Source organism: Caretta caretta, chromosome 25 (genome assembly GCF_965140235.1).
Source record: "Caretta caretta isolate rCarCar2 chromosome 25, rCarCar1.hap1, whole genome shotgun sequence".
Classification (NCBI taxonomy): domain Eukaryota; kingdom Metazoa; phylum Chordata; order Testudines; family Cheloniidae; genus Caretta; species Caretta caretta.
Genome location: NC_134230.1, coordinates 9895985 through 9910427, shown reverse-complemented (window position 1 = coordinate 9910427; position 14443 = coordinate 9895985). Strand labels below are relative to the sequence as shown.

General features: G+C 52.6%; 1 protein-coding gene across 5 annotated transcripts in view; it reads left to right on the top strand.

Annotated features, from left to right (window-relative positions):
• The window catches only part of LINGO3 (leucine rich repeat and Ig domain containing 3), a 107789-nt gene that overhangs the window by 35558 nt on the left and 57788 nt on the right, over positions 1–14443 (top strand). For 2 of the 5 annotated variants that reach the window (XM_048830920.2, XM_048830922.2), the window contains exon 2: positions 392–496. The exons of 1 other annotated variant lie outside the window; for it this stretch is intronic. The gene's annotated coding sequence lies outside the window, so the exon portion shown is untranslated. Of the gene's footprint in view, positions 1–391; positions 501–14443 lie in introns of all 5 variants that reach the window. 2 more of the 5 variants (XM_048830919.2, XM_048830921.2) reach the window with 1 other exon arrangement.

Below are 14443 nucleotides of genomic sequence, written 5' to 3'. Positions count from 1 at the left end.
GCCTCCCTACATTTCTGCCTCACAGCCTCCGTGGACGTCCTCTTCGTCTTCGCTTCCCACCCTTAATTCTCTGTGTGCTGCGAAGCAGCTGGTGCGCTCCACCCGGAGCCTTTCGGTGCAGGGCCCAGTGACCCTTCCGTTTCCAGTGGATCCTTCAGGGTAAAAAATGCTACGGAAACAGGATTGTTGTTAGCGTACCCATAATGGGCAGATCTGAGAGGGCCTGGGTAAGATCCAGAACCATCTTGCATCTCAAGGCGAGATTACCTTTCCACTGGGAGAGGCAGTGACCTTGGTGCGTGACGATCATCCAAGAAGTCTGTTCAGAACCCCCCCCTTTGGCGGCTGTAGTTTATTTTATTTTATTTTTTTTGTCTCTTGCTTTCTCCAGAGGATCCCCGACCTGCCGTGCAGAAACATTTGCCGCGTAAAGCTTCCCGACCCTCACGTGCCCCAACGGACCCAGATGTTGGTGCGGGCTCAGAGCTGCAGAACAGTGAGTGAGTGGCTGGTTTGCAGGGCCTCCGGGCTGCGTTTCCCTGACCCTCCCCGTGACGGGAGTGTGACGGCTCATGTAGTTCCATTGGCTCTCCTCATGGACTCGTCGGATGGCAGAGCTCAGCAACGACCCAGCGCTTGGGTCGTGTGAAATTAATGATCTCCTAGGCTTCTTGTAGATTGCAGAGCCGTGGAGAGCTCGGGGAATTGGCTGGGATGGAGCCTGACCTGGTCTGTGGCTGGGCAGAGGTTGATGCTGAGGGTCTGGTCTGCTAGAGGTCAGACTAGATGATCATAATGGTCCCTTCTGACCTAAATATCTGTGAATCTATGAGTCTAATCACGGTCCTGACCCTGGCTCCTTCTGTGGCCTCAGACAAGTCCACTGAGTTCCGTGCCTCAGTTTCCCCAGGTGGCAAAGGGGATCATACTGCTGCACCTTAGCTCCTGTCTGGCAATGTGAAAAGTACTAATCATTGCTTTCCACGCTGAAAGAGCTTGCCAAAGACAAGCTAATTCTTCTGACACCCGTCAACTCCCCTAATGCCTACTGAAGGTACGTCTACACTCCATACACCGGCATGTGGAGAACACCCCCCCACCCCCACCCTGGCACCAGTAGAAATGGCAGCATAGATGGTGAGGCACAGCTCAGGCGAGTGACAAGGGAAGCCTCTGTGTGTGTGTGTGTGTCCTACACAGCTCTCTGCAACCCAACCAGCACCTCCCCTGTCTACACTGCTCTTTTTAGCAGCGTGGTGCCCCGCTGCCTCCCAGCGGCTGGAGCCATTCCCCGCCGCAGCTATCCAGCAGGTCTCCGCTGTGGAGCCTTTCCACGCCCCAGGGAAAGGCTCCTGTAGTGGGGAAAGCCTCTGGCAAGGGGAAGGCAGTGAGGAAAGGCTCTGGCAGCGGGGCTCTGCCTCCTCCCACCAGAGCCTTTTGCTGACACGTGTAACTACACACCGCTGTGTGGATGCAGCCTCCTTTGTGCCATAGAGATGGAGCCTGAGATGGAGCTGCATCAGCCGCAGTTTCCAAATAGGGAAATGGAGGCAGGGGAGTTAAGAGACTTGCCCAAGGCCATAGAGGATGGCAGGATTACAGTTAGAACTCAGGACTTCCTGGCTCAGACACCTATGTTCCGGATTGAATTCTCCAGAGCGGTCATCTGGCACGCGTACAAATCCATCTATAAAGCAAGCCTCTCTCCCCCACTCTTGGCCTCCCCACCTTAACAGTGTCTCTTTAAAGAATCCTGGTGACCTGTGAGATCCTTCGTTCTCGTGACAACCCGGAACTGTGCCTCTTCTGGGATCAAGCTGGAGAGCCACCGAGCTCTGTCTGCAGCAGAGCTGAAATGATGATCTATCAGGGAGTGCACGCAGGCCTCCAAATCCGACACCCTAACGCTCTGATGGAATATCAATCCAGATAGAAGCCAGCTCCGGCCCCCTTAGGAGCGGGGGAGCTGGAGCTGACGGAGCTGATTCCGCAGCCTTGCGGGAGCAGGTTGTTTGTTTCCTTTATTATTTGGAATAACAAAATAATGAGTCTCCAGGTCTCAGCAGGCCAATTGCCAGGGTCGCTGGGTGATGGGTCCCATTCAGGAGGGTGTTGGTAGCATGGGTCTCAGGGCACCTAGTGTGAATGGGACGCTCGGCCCCACCCCAAGGAATGTAGCTGGGTGCTTAGACGCCCTGGGGATGCTGAGCGTGGTGTTAATGTCCAGCTACACAGAGAGGATTTTCACCCATCTTGTTTGAGTCTGTCCCAGTTTCAATGCCATGTGGCTGCTTCTTGCCAGGTGGGTTTCCAAGATCATCACCCCCGAGCTTGCACCCGTCATTATGCTGGGCTGGAGCAATATTGCTTGGTGGCCTCTGTTCCGATGTGGGAACGCAAAAGCATCCGTCCTCCAGGCAAGCCGCTGGGCGTGGCAAACCCTGCTTCCCATCTCAGAAATCCGTGCAGTCTCTACTCGTGCTGAGAGGAAACCTAAGTCCCAGCACTGTCCTAGGGTCCTAGAAACCGCTCAGTTAGGAGTATGTGGAGCCAGTGCAAAGTTCTTCCGTGTGGAATATTCTCTAGGGCTTTGCCCAGACTGGGTTTAAATGTCTCAAGCAATGAGGTTACACCCTTTCCCTTGGGAGACTCTTCCATAGTCAAGTAGACCTCCTTATCAATGGACTAATAGACAATCCAGTGTACCCGCTGCAGAGCAGTCCAGGAACCAGCTATCTTCTGAGATCTAGTGGGTGGAAGTATTGCCTAGTAGACGGAGCATTGGACTTGGCCTCAGGCGACCTGGATTCTAGTCCCAGCTTTGCTACTGGTCTGGTGGGTGATCTTTGGCAAGTCACCACTCTGTGCTTCGGTTTCCCCACGTGCAAACAGGGATAATGGTACATATCTCCTTTGTAAAGTGCTGGATAAGAAAGAGGTATTATGCAGCCCAAATTTGGACTTCCCCAAGTCTCCCCCCTCCACTTTCCCCGCCTCCGTGGGGTTTGAACCCTGCCAGTGTCTGTAGATGTTGTTGTATTTCATAGGCATGTGTCCCCTGTGATCAATAGGAGTTGCCTGGGAAGACCGAGAGTGGTCTGTGTCCTGCATGTGGTGGATCTATGGCTGCTAGGGGACTATGCCATGCTACGATCATCATTGCAGTGGATGTCCCGTAGGTTCGGAGTAGCCATGCAGAGGTCCCCATCAGGCGGCTGGAATCTTTTCCTGCAGCTCCTCTGATCACAGAGGTTGCTGGAGCTGCCTGTGTGGTACATGCAAGGCGGGAGAAGAGACGTATGCATTAGGAGAAAATTGGAGCGCATGTGAAGTGAATGAGGCCAAGTAAATCTGCTTTCTGCAAAGTAGGCTCTGAGCTTGTGATAATGCCGGGGCTGGATTGAATTGCTGGAAGCTGGGGCACCCGCCTACTAATGTTGGGAGTGAGCAAAGCCCATCCATGGGAGAGGCGCCAAGCACGTGTGAGCTCTGTGATAAATCTGCTGCCACTGGCTACAGAGTGTCTCTCTCCTTTGAAAAGGGTTCCCATCCTGGGGCTGGCTCCTGCACTAAACAGTCTGCAGGGGCCTGCCCCATTATCAATGGAGTTCCCAAATTTGGTGCTATGGGTCAGTCACTTTGTCAATCTGTGTCTTTTCACCGTGCCACAGATCGAATGCAGGGCCCAGAGGTGCTGGAACTAGGCGTGCTGGGGGTGCTGCCGCACCTCTGGCCTAAGTTCCCTCTAAGCTGGGCAGCCGTGTAGCAGACTATTAAGGGCCGTGCAGGCACTCAGGGCTGCAGTGGGGAGAGATGCCTGTCCCCCGGCCCCAACCCAGCCCAGCCATGGACCTGCTGCGGCCGGGGGAGACGTGCCCCTCCCGCGGCCCCAACCCAGCCCGGACCTCCTGCGGCCGGGGGGAGACGCGCCCCTCCCACAGTCCCAACCCATCCCCGGTGTCACACATCACCTCCATATTGGTGCCCATAACAAAATTCATTCCGCACATGGGTGGGAATAATTCGAGCGAACGCTGCCCCGGGCTGTAAGTGGTTTCCATAACACACAGGGTGTACCGTTTGGTTCAATGGCTCTCAGCACCCCCACTGTACAAATTGTTCCTGGCAGGGCCCCGTCCAACTGGTGGGGGCATCAATCCAGGCGTGACTGGGTCAGGGACCGAAAGGCCCTTAACATCTGACCATGTGGGGGATGGTCTCAAAGAAATATGGCCCCACTGCTCTGAAACCCTCCAGTCCTGGGTCCTGATCAGAATTTTGCATCCTTTCCTCTAGAACTGTCCAATCCAAACCCCAGGGTTCTCTTCCTCCTCCTTTTCTTCTGTCCTACGTGGTGCTTGAATCACATAGGGCCTTAGTCTGGGTCCTCAAGGCTCATGCCATCTTAATTACTCAGAAACATCCTGCCAGGGATTTTATCCCAGTCAGGGGCTGAGAGGAGAGGAGGAACTGATGCTGAGCTCAGTTATTACACATTTTAGAGCCAATTAGAGGTCGCTGGACAGCCCGGAAGTCGGGGCCGCAGGTTTAGGCGAAGAGGGAATGTATGTCAGAGCAGTTCAATGAAATGCGACTGGTAAAGGGCAGCGGACAGGATTCCAGCTGAGGAGCAGGAGCTGAGTAGCATTAGGAGCTTTAAGCGTCTGTGGACTTCAGTAATTTAGCAGGACCTGCGTCCGATTTCTGCTGGGACGGAGCTGGCCACCCTTAAGGGTCAGGAGGGAATTTTTTGCTGGCTTGTCTGTCATTGCTTCTGGGCGTGGGGGGTGGGGTTGGAGTGGTGGTGGCTGGGTTATATTTTTTTAGTATTTAGAAGTTTTTAAATTGAATAGGCCCGAGCTGTCCTTCAGGCATCTCAGTCACAAGGGATTCCATGGCTGCTTCTGGGCCAGCACTGCTACGTGAGGGTGATTTACTGATAACAGGAAAGTGCATGCAGAGTCTGTCTTAAAGGAACAGAGGACTCCTCACACCAGATCAGCCCAGTGGTTTATTTAAATCCAGTGTCCTGCCTCCCGCAATGGTTAATGCTTTGAAATGACCCACGAGTCCCCTAGCAAATTGTGCAAGGCTGCATAGTGGGAGGGAAAATTCCTTCCTGACCAGCTGATGCCCTGAAGCTTGAAGTTACTGATCCTAGCATGTCTTGCTGTCAATAATATTGCTCTTAAAAGTCCCCAGTCCTTGAGAAACGCAGCCCCAGTATTGGACTCTCTGGCCCCTCTGGGCAGTGCGTCCCACAGGCTGTGTGAAGAAGTGTTTCCTTTCATATGTTCTAAACTTACCAGCCCTAAATTTCACGGAGCGACCTCTCACCCTCGCACTGTGGAGCAGGGTAAAACGCAGGGACTGATTGCGTTCCACGTGTATGAGATTTGGATGGGACGAAACCATTATTGCATGTCAAGGAGAGCCTGGCACATTTGTCCAGACCTCCTGACTGAGCCAGCCCCATTGGGCCTGGAGCGACACTCTGTGCCACCATGCAAGAGACAAGAATTTAAGTCACCCTTAAACCCAGTGGGTTTAAGTCTCATCCACACTGAAGCCCCTTTACGTCTCTTGGGTGGTATAAAGGTGTGAGGAAGAGGATGGTCTGACCACACTGTACTACAGCTATTCTGTACTTCTCATGGGGGTCATGGGAAGCAGAGAAAAATTATGGCTGCCCAAAGGATGCTGTTACTTGAACAGGGAGCGGGAAAGGCCTCTGGCTGCATTAGGACACAGAGAAAGCACAGGGGGCTAGAAGACACTTTTTCCCTCCCTCCCAGTCTGTTCCTGCCCCAAACACAGGACAAGAGGAGCTGAGCACTGGGGCTGGTGTCTTGCTCCCCAGACTTGCAGAGGCTACGAACCCTCTAGGCTGAGACGGAGCTTCAAGGCTGGAGGGTATGAAGCAAGCAAAAAGTAGAGGCCTCTCCAAGGAGCTGAGAGGAATCTCCGCTCCAGGGTTGCAATAGCTTTAACAGCTTCTCCTCTACAGACCAGTATTTAAGTGTCAAATATTATTTCAGCCAGTTGGGTCCCAAAGCACTTGGCTACCTGATCGTTCACATTGAGTCCAGCATTTTGGAACCACTAGTGAAATGCAGCCCCCTCTGGGGTGAAACGGAGCTGTTGGTTAACCGCGCACAGCAACAGGAGGTAGAGAATAATGCTGTCGCCAGCTGAAAGCGCAGCGGGAATTGAGGGAGCACGGGGTATTATTCAAATTGAAATTTTACTGTCACAGCGTGACTGGCCCCTTTAAGAGGGGAAGCGGGGGTGGGTCCAGGGCACCTGTATCTGATTACCGGTTGCCCAACTGGGCTTAAAGGAAGGAACCCAAGCCTTATAAAAGAGGAAGCCCCAGCAGAGGTTGTGGTAGAGCTGCAGGAGACTGGGAGGAGGGTGTGGGCCAAGGAGCCAGAGGGCTGAGCTTGGCTACCAAGGGCTGAAGTGGTGGTTTCCTGCAGAGCAGAGAGGGAAAGCAGAAGAGCTCTGGATGGGGCAGAAGACCCCAGAGATGCATAAGACCTTTTGTGTTGTGAGGATGGGCTTTATTTGGGGACCCTGAGGACTTCCTTTTTTTTTTTTAACTTTCTCTTATTAAACCAGCCCCGGGCAGGGTTGGCATTAGCCATGAGAAAGACTGTGCGAAGGTTAAAGGAGCCCCGAGAAAAGGAGAAAGTGAGGCTAAGTGCCGCAAAGCCCTCCTTCACAGTGTTACGTTGACCAAGACAATGGGTCTAACCTAGGGTTTCTCAAACTTCTTTGCACCTTGGCCCCCTTCTGACAACAAAAATTACTACATGACCCCAGGAGCGGGGACTGAAGCCTGAAACCGCCTGAACACAGTTTGAGAACCGCTGGTCTAACCCAACCACCATACATGGCATGTTGTGAAAAGTGTCACTCTTAGAAGATCAGACTTTGTTTCATGTCTCATTTGACAGATATAATACTGTGTTCTTCATAGAATCATAGTCACGCAGGGCTGCAAGGGCCTCGAGGTCACCTAGTCCAGCCCTGTACGCTGAGGCAGGATTCAGTAGCCAGTCCTGGGTCCGTCTGCAAAGCCTGGGATCTCTATGCTCACCTCTCTGGAGTCGCCTGGAAATGAATCAAACACCCTGAGGCTGCCTGCTTTTCTGCACACCGCTGTGCTTTGTTCCCCACGGCTGTCCGGATTGTCCTTGAGCTGGGATCCACACTCCATGCCACTCAGAGATGGTCTGGGAAGATGTCCTCAGCTCGCCCCACCTCTGGGGGACTGAGATGACCCAGTAGTGGTGGTTCAGACTGGATGCTGGCTGTTGGGGATGAAGGTTTGTGGGGCAACGTTAGGCATTATTTTCCCCTGTAATGGCATTTCGCTTTCTTCACTGGCTGCTCCCAGGGTCTTGGGAGGGCAAGAAAACTTTAAATGCAATCGCTGTGGACAGCTTTGAAATAAATGCCTTGAGCCCTGGATTGATCCTAACTGGAGCTGAAACGCACAGAGAACCGAACAAGTCTCTGGAACTCTGATGTTCCACTCTCCCTCCATCCAGGATCATTGTTCTCCAGAATATTCCAGCCCAGAGGCCACCAGCGCTCTCTGCCCACTAGGCAGGAGTCTGGCAAGCTTGCTTCCAAAGTTATTCACTCTTCTCTCCCAGCCACGTTCTCGGACGATGTCCAGCTCCATACAGAGTCCAAAAAACTCCCCACCACCACCACCGTGGTTTCCCCACCCAATCTGGCGTACTCTCAGAGGCAGGAGCACCCTGGTATCCTCAGTGAAATGCTCTGTCCAGTAGGGAATTCCCTTTTACTATGGTTGCACCTCATCAGATCCAGAACTGGAGTTAGGTCTGAGCGATGCCATTTAGCTAGACAGTCTCCTTCAAACATATACACCTCTACTAAGAAGCATGTGTGTGTGTGTGTGTGTGTGTGGTGGGCCCAGAGGGTGGGAAGGGGGCTTTAAAAGTTAAGTAATAGGAACGTCTCGCTTGGTGAAGACTGAAAGCTGCTGGCTGTGTTGTATCCCCAGACCGCTGTGCATCTGGCAATGGTCTATGATGCAGGGCAAATTGATTGGGAGGAAAAATGAAGACAGAAAAATGGGAACAGAAATCAGGAGTTCTTCAAGAAGAGTTTGAAAGCCATGATTCCACCATCAAGAAAAGCTGGTGATGTGATTCTGAAACTATATAGACTGTCATCAGGGGCAGGAGCCGTCCTTTTATTCTGTGTTTGTGCAGCGCCTAACCCAGTGGGGCCCTGAGCCGTGACTGGGGCTTCTAGGAGTTACTGCAAGGCAAGTGGTAACGAGCAATAATCTATTCGGACTAGTGTTAAAGATGCAGCATGGGCAGCTCAACAGATATGACAATTTCCTGCCCTACCTTTATTGACCTTATTGAATGAAGCTGAAGTTTCTTTGGGGTCCACTGCATTAAAGGAAAGGTTTATGTATTACTATGGACCGGAATTGTATTAACCTCTGGAGAGGGGAGATGTGAGACCCACTGAAGAAGGGCCAGATGAGAATGGCCTTTAGGAACAAAAAACGTTAAGTGGTTTTGCTGGGGACTATCTAGGGGCAGGAGAATCCAAATCCCACCCCCTCCCCTTCGGCGATGCATAAACCCAGCCTTTTGAAGCTTGTCTGCTGATCAGCTATTACATGAGGCCAAGATCAAAGGTCCACGCTGTAGAAAGGAAAGACTGAACTATTCCTAGTTGCTCTGAATCTGGAGCCGTTATGAACTTGTCACTTCGGGGAAAGACCCAGCTGTGGGTTTTACAGGGCTGACACCTGCCAGAGCCCAAAGTTGGAGTTGGGGTGACCTCTGGTAAGCTGCTTAGCATGCGTGTAGTTTTCTTTCGTTGTTTTTAATGTGTTCTCTGGGCTGCTTTCACCTTAAGGATAACTGTGCTTGCTTAAGAAGATCTGGCTGGTACCTTGTAACTATGAGCAACTACAGTGTTTGTAACCTCTGGAGAGAAAGCAAAGCCTTTTAAGTGGTTTGGCTTTAGGCAGGGAACTGTGCAGCCTGGAAAACCCCTGGTCAGGAGAGAGAGAGTGATGGGGGTGTGTACCCAAGAGAGGTGACAGCTGACTCAGGAGCTGGACCTCTTCTCCTCCCCCTAGATGCGTGGTTCTCAATCGGGGGCCCACATACCCCTGGGGGTACACAGAGGTCTTCCCGGGGGTACACAACTCATCTAGAGATTTGCCTAGTTTTACAACAGGCTACATAAAAATCTCTAGCCCGGTAAGTACAAATGAAAATTTCAGACATGACTTGTTTATATTGCTTGTGACAGGCGTCGGTCGGTCCTCTGAGCCCCTAGGGGCGATGGAGAGCAATGGTCTCCATGGCAGGCCTCGGCCCCACCTCCCGGGCGTTGGGGAATTAGCGGGAAGGTGTGCCGGCAAGAGTCAGTAGCGCGCCCCTCAGGCAGGGGAGCGCCGGCCGGAGTCAGTTGCGCGCCCCTCCGGCAGGGGAGCGCCGGGGTAGGGGAACGCAGGCCCACCCAACTCCACTGCATTCCAGGCCAGGGCCCTGACAGTGGCGGGAGGCGAAGGTCCCGCCGCTGGGTCAGCGGGGCAGTCCGCGCCCACTGACCAAACACACCCACCACACGGTGTAGTTGGGCCCCTGGGCTACTTCCTACCCAGTCTCTCTCAGGCGGGGTCGCTCTGGTCCCTCCATCTCCTCCGGGTATTCCGCTGCGGGCAGCTCCGGATCCTCCATCTCCTCCGGGTAATCCGCTGCGGGCAGCTCCGGATCCTCCATCTCCTCCGGGTAATCCGCTGCGGGCAGCTCCGGATCCTCCATCTCCTCCGGGTAATCCGCTGCGGGCAGCTCCGGATCCTCCGGGTAATCCGCTGCGGGCAGCTCCGGATCCTCCGTCTCCTCCGGGTAATCCGCTGCGGGCAGCTCCGGATCCTCCGTCTCCTCCGGGTAATCCGCTGCGGGCCACCCCCACTCGCCCTCGGTATCGGTCTCATGCTGGCCCAGGCTGCAGTCAGGCCCCTCCAGGTCCTCTGGGTATTCAGCGGCCGGCAGCCCTGGTTGCCACAGGCCTTCCCCCCGGTCAGGCTCCTCCTTGCCCAGGGCTTCGCCTGGGTCAGCAGCAGGATCACGAGGGAGCAGCCTGTGTCTGTCTCCCTCCCTGGGCAGAGGGCCCCGCCCTTTGTACTTCCTGTCCCACCCTTCGCCTTCCGGGGATTGGCAGAAGCTTGGCCTGGCCCCGCCCACTCAGGCTCAGAGGGTGGCTCTTTACCCTCTGGTTCGGAGGGGAGCCACCCTGGCTCCCTACATTGCCCTATACACTATACCCTGGAACGTAAGGACAATATTTATATTCCAACTGATTTGTTTTATTACTATATGGTAAAAATGAGAAAGGCACCGATTTCTCAGTAATAATGAGCTGTGACACTTATATTTTTATGTCTGATTTTGTAAACAAGTCGTTTTTAAGCGAGGTGAAACTCAGGGTACGCAAGATAAATCAGACTCCTGAAAGGGGTACAGTCATCTGGAAAGGTTGAGAGCCACTGCGCTAGATATTCCCCAGGAAAACCACTTCACACTTTTTTGTTCTAAGAGTCCATTCTTGTCTGGCCCATTGTTCAGTACAGTCCTTTGAACCCCCAGGTCTCACATCTGTCACATCTCTCCGCCTCCCCATCCATTTAATACAAGGGACCCCAAAGATGCTTAAACTTAACTCAGTAAAGTCTCCCAAGGGGGTGGGATAGCTCAGTGGTTTGAGCATTGGCCTGCTAAACCCTGGGTTGTGAGTTCAACCCTTGAGGGGGCCATTTAGGGGTCTAGGGCAAACATTGGGAACTGGTCCTGTTTATTGGCAGGGAGGGATAGCTCAGTGGTTTGAGCATTGGCCTGTTAAACCCTGGGTTGTGAGTTCAATCCTTGAGGGGGCCATTTAGGGATCTGGGGCTACTGGGGATTGGTCCTACTTTGAGCATGGGGTTGGACTAGATGACCTCCTGAGGTTCCTTCCAACCCTGATATTCTATGATATGGCAGGAAATACCCAGACCTGTCACATCTCCCAAAAAGTCCTGACCCAGCATGCACTGGGCCCAATCTATAATCCAACACGCCTATGGGTAGACATGAGGCTTAATGGACGAGTGGTGCTATCTAATACAGCAGCAAGTGAAACAGTGGCCTGGGTGGATGAAAGGTCTAATTTGCTATGGCAAATCCTGTGTACCTAGGATTGACTCTGTGGGAAGCTGCTTCTGCTGAGTTTGCTACAAAGCCCTGATCAGAAACATGGCAGGGATCTTCCCTGGCCGCTGGAAGCTCCACACTTCCTGTGCCAGATCCGGGAAAGAACAGCTTGGGCCAAACCTGCCTGTTGAGGCTTAGCAGAACCGTGAGCCGTCAGCCTCAGGAGAGGGAGAGATGAGTGTGTTTCAGGTAGGACGTTGAGCTGGCATGCATGCTGCAGAGGCCTGTCATTAATCAGCCTTCTGAAAGGGGGATAATTACAGCGTATGCTTTCTGCTGTGATTATTTAATCATCCTTTTTCTGTATTTCGTGTATTGTGCACCAGGCCATGGAATACTCCCAAGGTGATGTGATGGGAGGTGCAGGGACCCCTTGGGCCAGTGGATAGGTACTACAGCGTGGCCCTTGTGCAAGATGAGACCTTTTCACAGCTGTCCCATTTACCCTCGTATGTGCAGCCTGACCCCATTTGGGTGAAACACCCCTGAGAAAGGCTTGAGCAAAGCAATTGTGTGAAATGAGCGCTGCCCAGACAATGGTCCCAATGGCGCCTAACGCCCATGAGCTATAGCCTTGTATCTTCCGCATGGGTGTGTGGCCTGTGGAATCTACAGCACTCCCCGTGCAATGCCCCGTTCCGATTCCAGTCCCCTTCCTCGCCGACCAAGGTGCCGCATTGCGTGCTGGGGTCTGTAATCTCTCCAGGAGTTGCATTTGTGGAACCCAGTGGATAGAGTTTGGCCCACAGGCTATGCTTTGGCCACCTTGGGGTCAAGGGCTGTTCATGCCCTGCCATCCATCTCCAGTATGCTCGGAGAATACTGCTTCACTTCCAGTGGGCACCAGCCAGGCTGCCCTGCAAATGCGCCTCTCCTCTGGCATTGACATTTGGAGTTGTCAGGCAAGAGCTACTGGATCTTGTAATCTGACCTGCAATGAGTGGCGGGCTGTTGGGACAAGGGTAATCAGCAAAAGCAGGCTTGCGTTGATGCTTGGGAGGAGCTGACAACTTCCTTTGCAAGATCTGTGGGCTCCAAGGCAAGGGGGAAGCAAGCCTAAGTGCTTGTAGAAGAGAACTGGTACCCATGAAGGCAGGCAGGAGACCATGGCAGGCGTGGAGAGGGAGGTGAAGAGATGAGGTAAGTAAGTTAGAGAGCAGGTGGAAGGGAGGCAGAAGCTCTCTCTAGAAGCTAGGGATGGGGAGGGACAACAGATTGCCCCTGGATAAGAATCTAACTTTGACTCGAGGGTCATGTTTGCATCTTCTGGCAGTAGGAGCTGATGTCTGGAACTTTGCTGTTATGGTTTCTGCTGTCAACCTGTCTAGGATGAGAGCCCTGGAATACACACGTGCCCGGTTTTTCTATTGGATGGTTCATTATGGAGACTCTTTGTTGGTTTGTTTTGTGTAAATCTCTCAGCAAAGTAGTGGGATGGATTTTGAAAGAAGAGCGTTAGAGAGATGCTAGAGGGCATTCCCCAGGAGCTAGGATTCCCCATCCACAGTCAGTTCCTTGGCTGGAGTGTGCTATCAAAGGGCACCATGCTGTGGAGATATAACAAACAGAAGGATTTGAAGAGTGCTCAGATTTTGGGGTTTAAGCGCTGCGAGCCAAATACAGTAAGATGAGGGAGGGTGTTAGGGATTGTTGATCCAAGGGACTCTCTGTTGGTGTAATTTACAAATTGAGGGACGAGGAGGAAGACGTAAGTTATACAAACGTTGACTCCTTCTAGACACGCAGACTGCCCTCTGAATTTATCCATGTCTCCAACACAACACCCAGTGGCCTCCACCAAGTTGACGGTAGGTGATGGACAAGGCCACCGCATGTCAAGCAAATATGCAATCGGACTCGGAAGATGGCGCCTGTAAAGGAGATCTGAAGGGTATAACCCTTTGGCCATCCTAGTCTGTTTATCTACAGAACCGGGGGCAGCAGCCGTGCAAAGCAAGTTTCCCCCATCCCACACCATACAAGCCTGCCTCTGCCCTGACCCGGAGGGACCGTTTCTTGAAGTCAGTGCAAATTTTATTCTGTGTGGCCTGGTCCTTGGCTTGCTGCCGGGATTATCGACAATCTCAAGCATGACAGTGTCACTGTGATGCGGACGTTAGGAACGGGACTGAGACATGGCGTCTCATTTTGCACAGGCAAGGATACAATGTAGTAGGTATATTTGGGCAGTACAATACTGGACCAGATTGAAACCAGTGATCTGCAGTATATTCCCTTACCTGTTCCCCTGAGTCAGTCTGTCCCCCAGAACACCGGCTTTAGAGGAATTATACACCTGGTCAATATAAAAATTCTTACGGGATACTAGCTAACCCCCGGAAATACCGGGTGCCGATGAATGGGCCCTACACTTCAGTCTTTATTACACGCAGTGACCTTTTTGCAGTGTTGCAAACTGTGGTCGTATCTAAATGTCTTCTCCCTGGGGAACATCTTTTGCAGGCAGAGATTCAGAGGTAGTTAGTGTCTATCAAGAAGAAAAGCAGATTGGTTACAATCTGTGGCTGGATATGCAGGGTTGCCAGCGCCACGTGCCAGCACCGCGTCAGGCCCCCAAAATCATGAGTTGGGGTTAAAAATCCCCAATGAGATTTTTTTTTCCCAAAAAGAAAGGCTGGGCTCTTTATTTGCCTTCTGGGTTTTGAGCTTTTAGGGAGTCACGTTTTCAAGCTTTTCTCTGCAATCCCGAGGGCCAGAAATGTTTCCTTTTTAGATGAAAGCTGAGCTTATCACACAATACCAGCAAATGCAAGACTCGCGATCCGATCAGGAGAGCTGGCAACTCTGCAACGTGCAGACGTCCAAGTTCTCAGCTGTACTGGACAGAAAGTGTGAGATCCTGGCTCCATTGAAGTCCGTGGGAGTTTTGCCACTGATTTCATTGGGGTCCGGATGTCGCCCAAAGTGCTCGAGTGGCGAAAGAAAATCAAATCCAGTACTTTAGGTTGCGGGAATCCTTTAATTAAATGCAGAGCAATGTCCATACAAAGTAAACCTCACAAATGGACAGGCTAGAACTCAGCATAATTCAGCACAGGCGCTCACTCCGTGGGTGCTCAACATCCACCAGCCACCCGCCAATCAGCTGTTTGGTGGCCCCCGCTGATCAGCTGTTCAGCAGCAGGCAGAAGGCCTGGGGGGAGGGGGTCGAAGAAGTG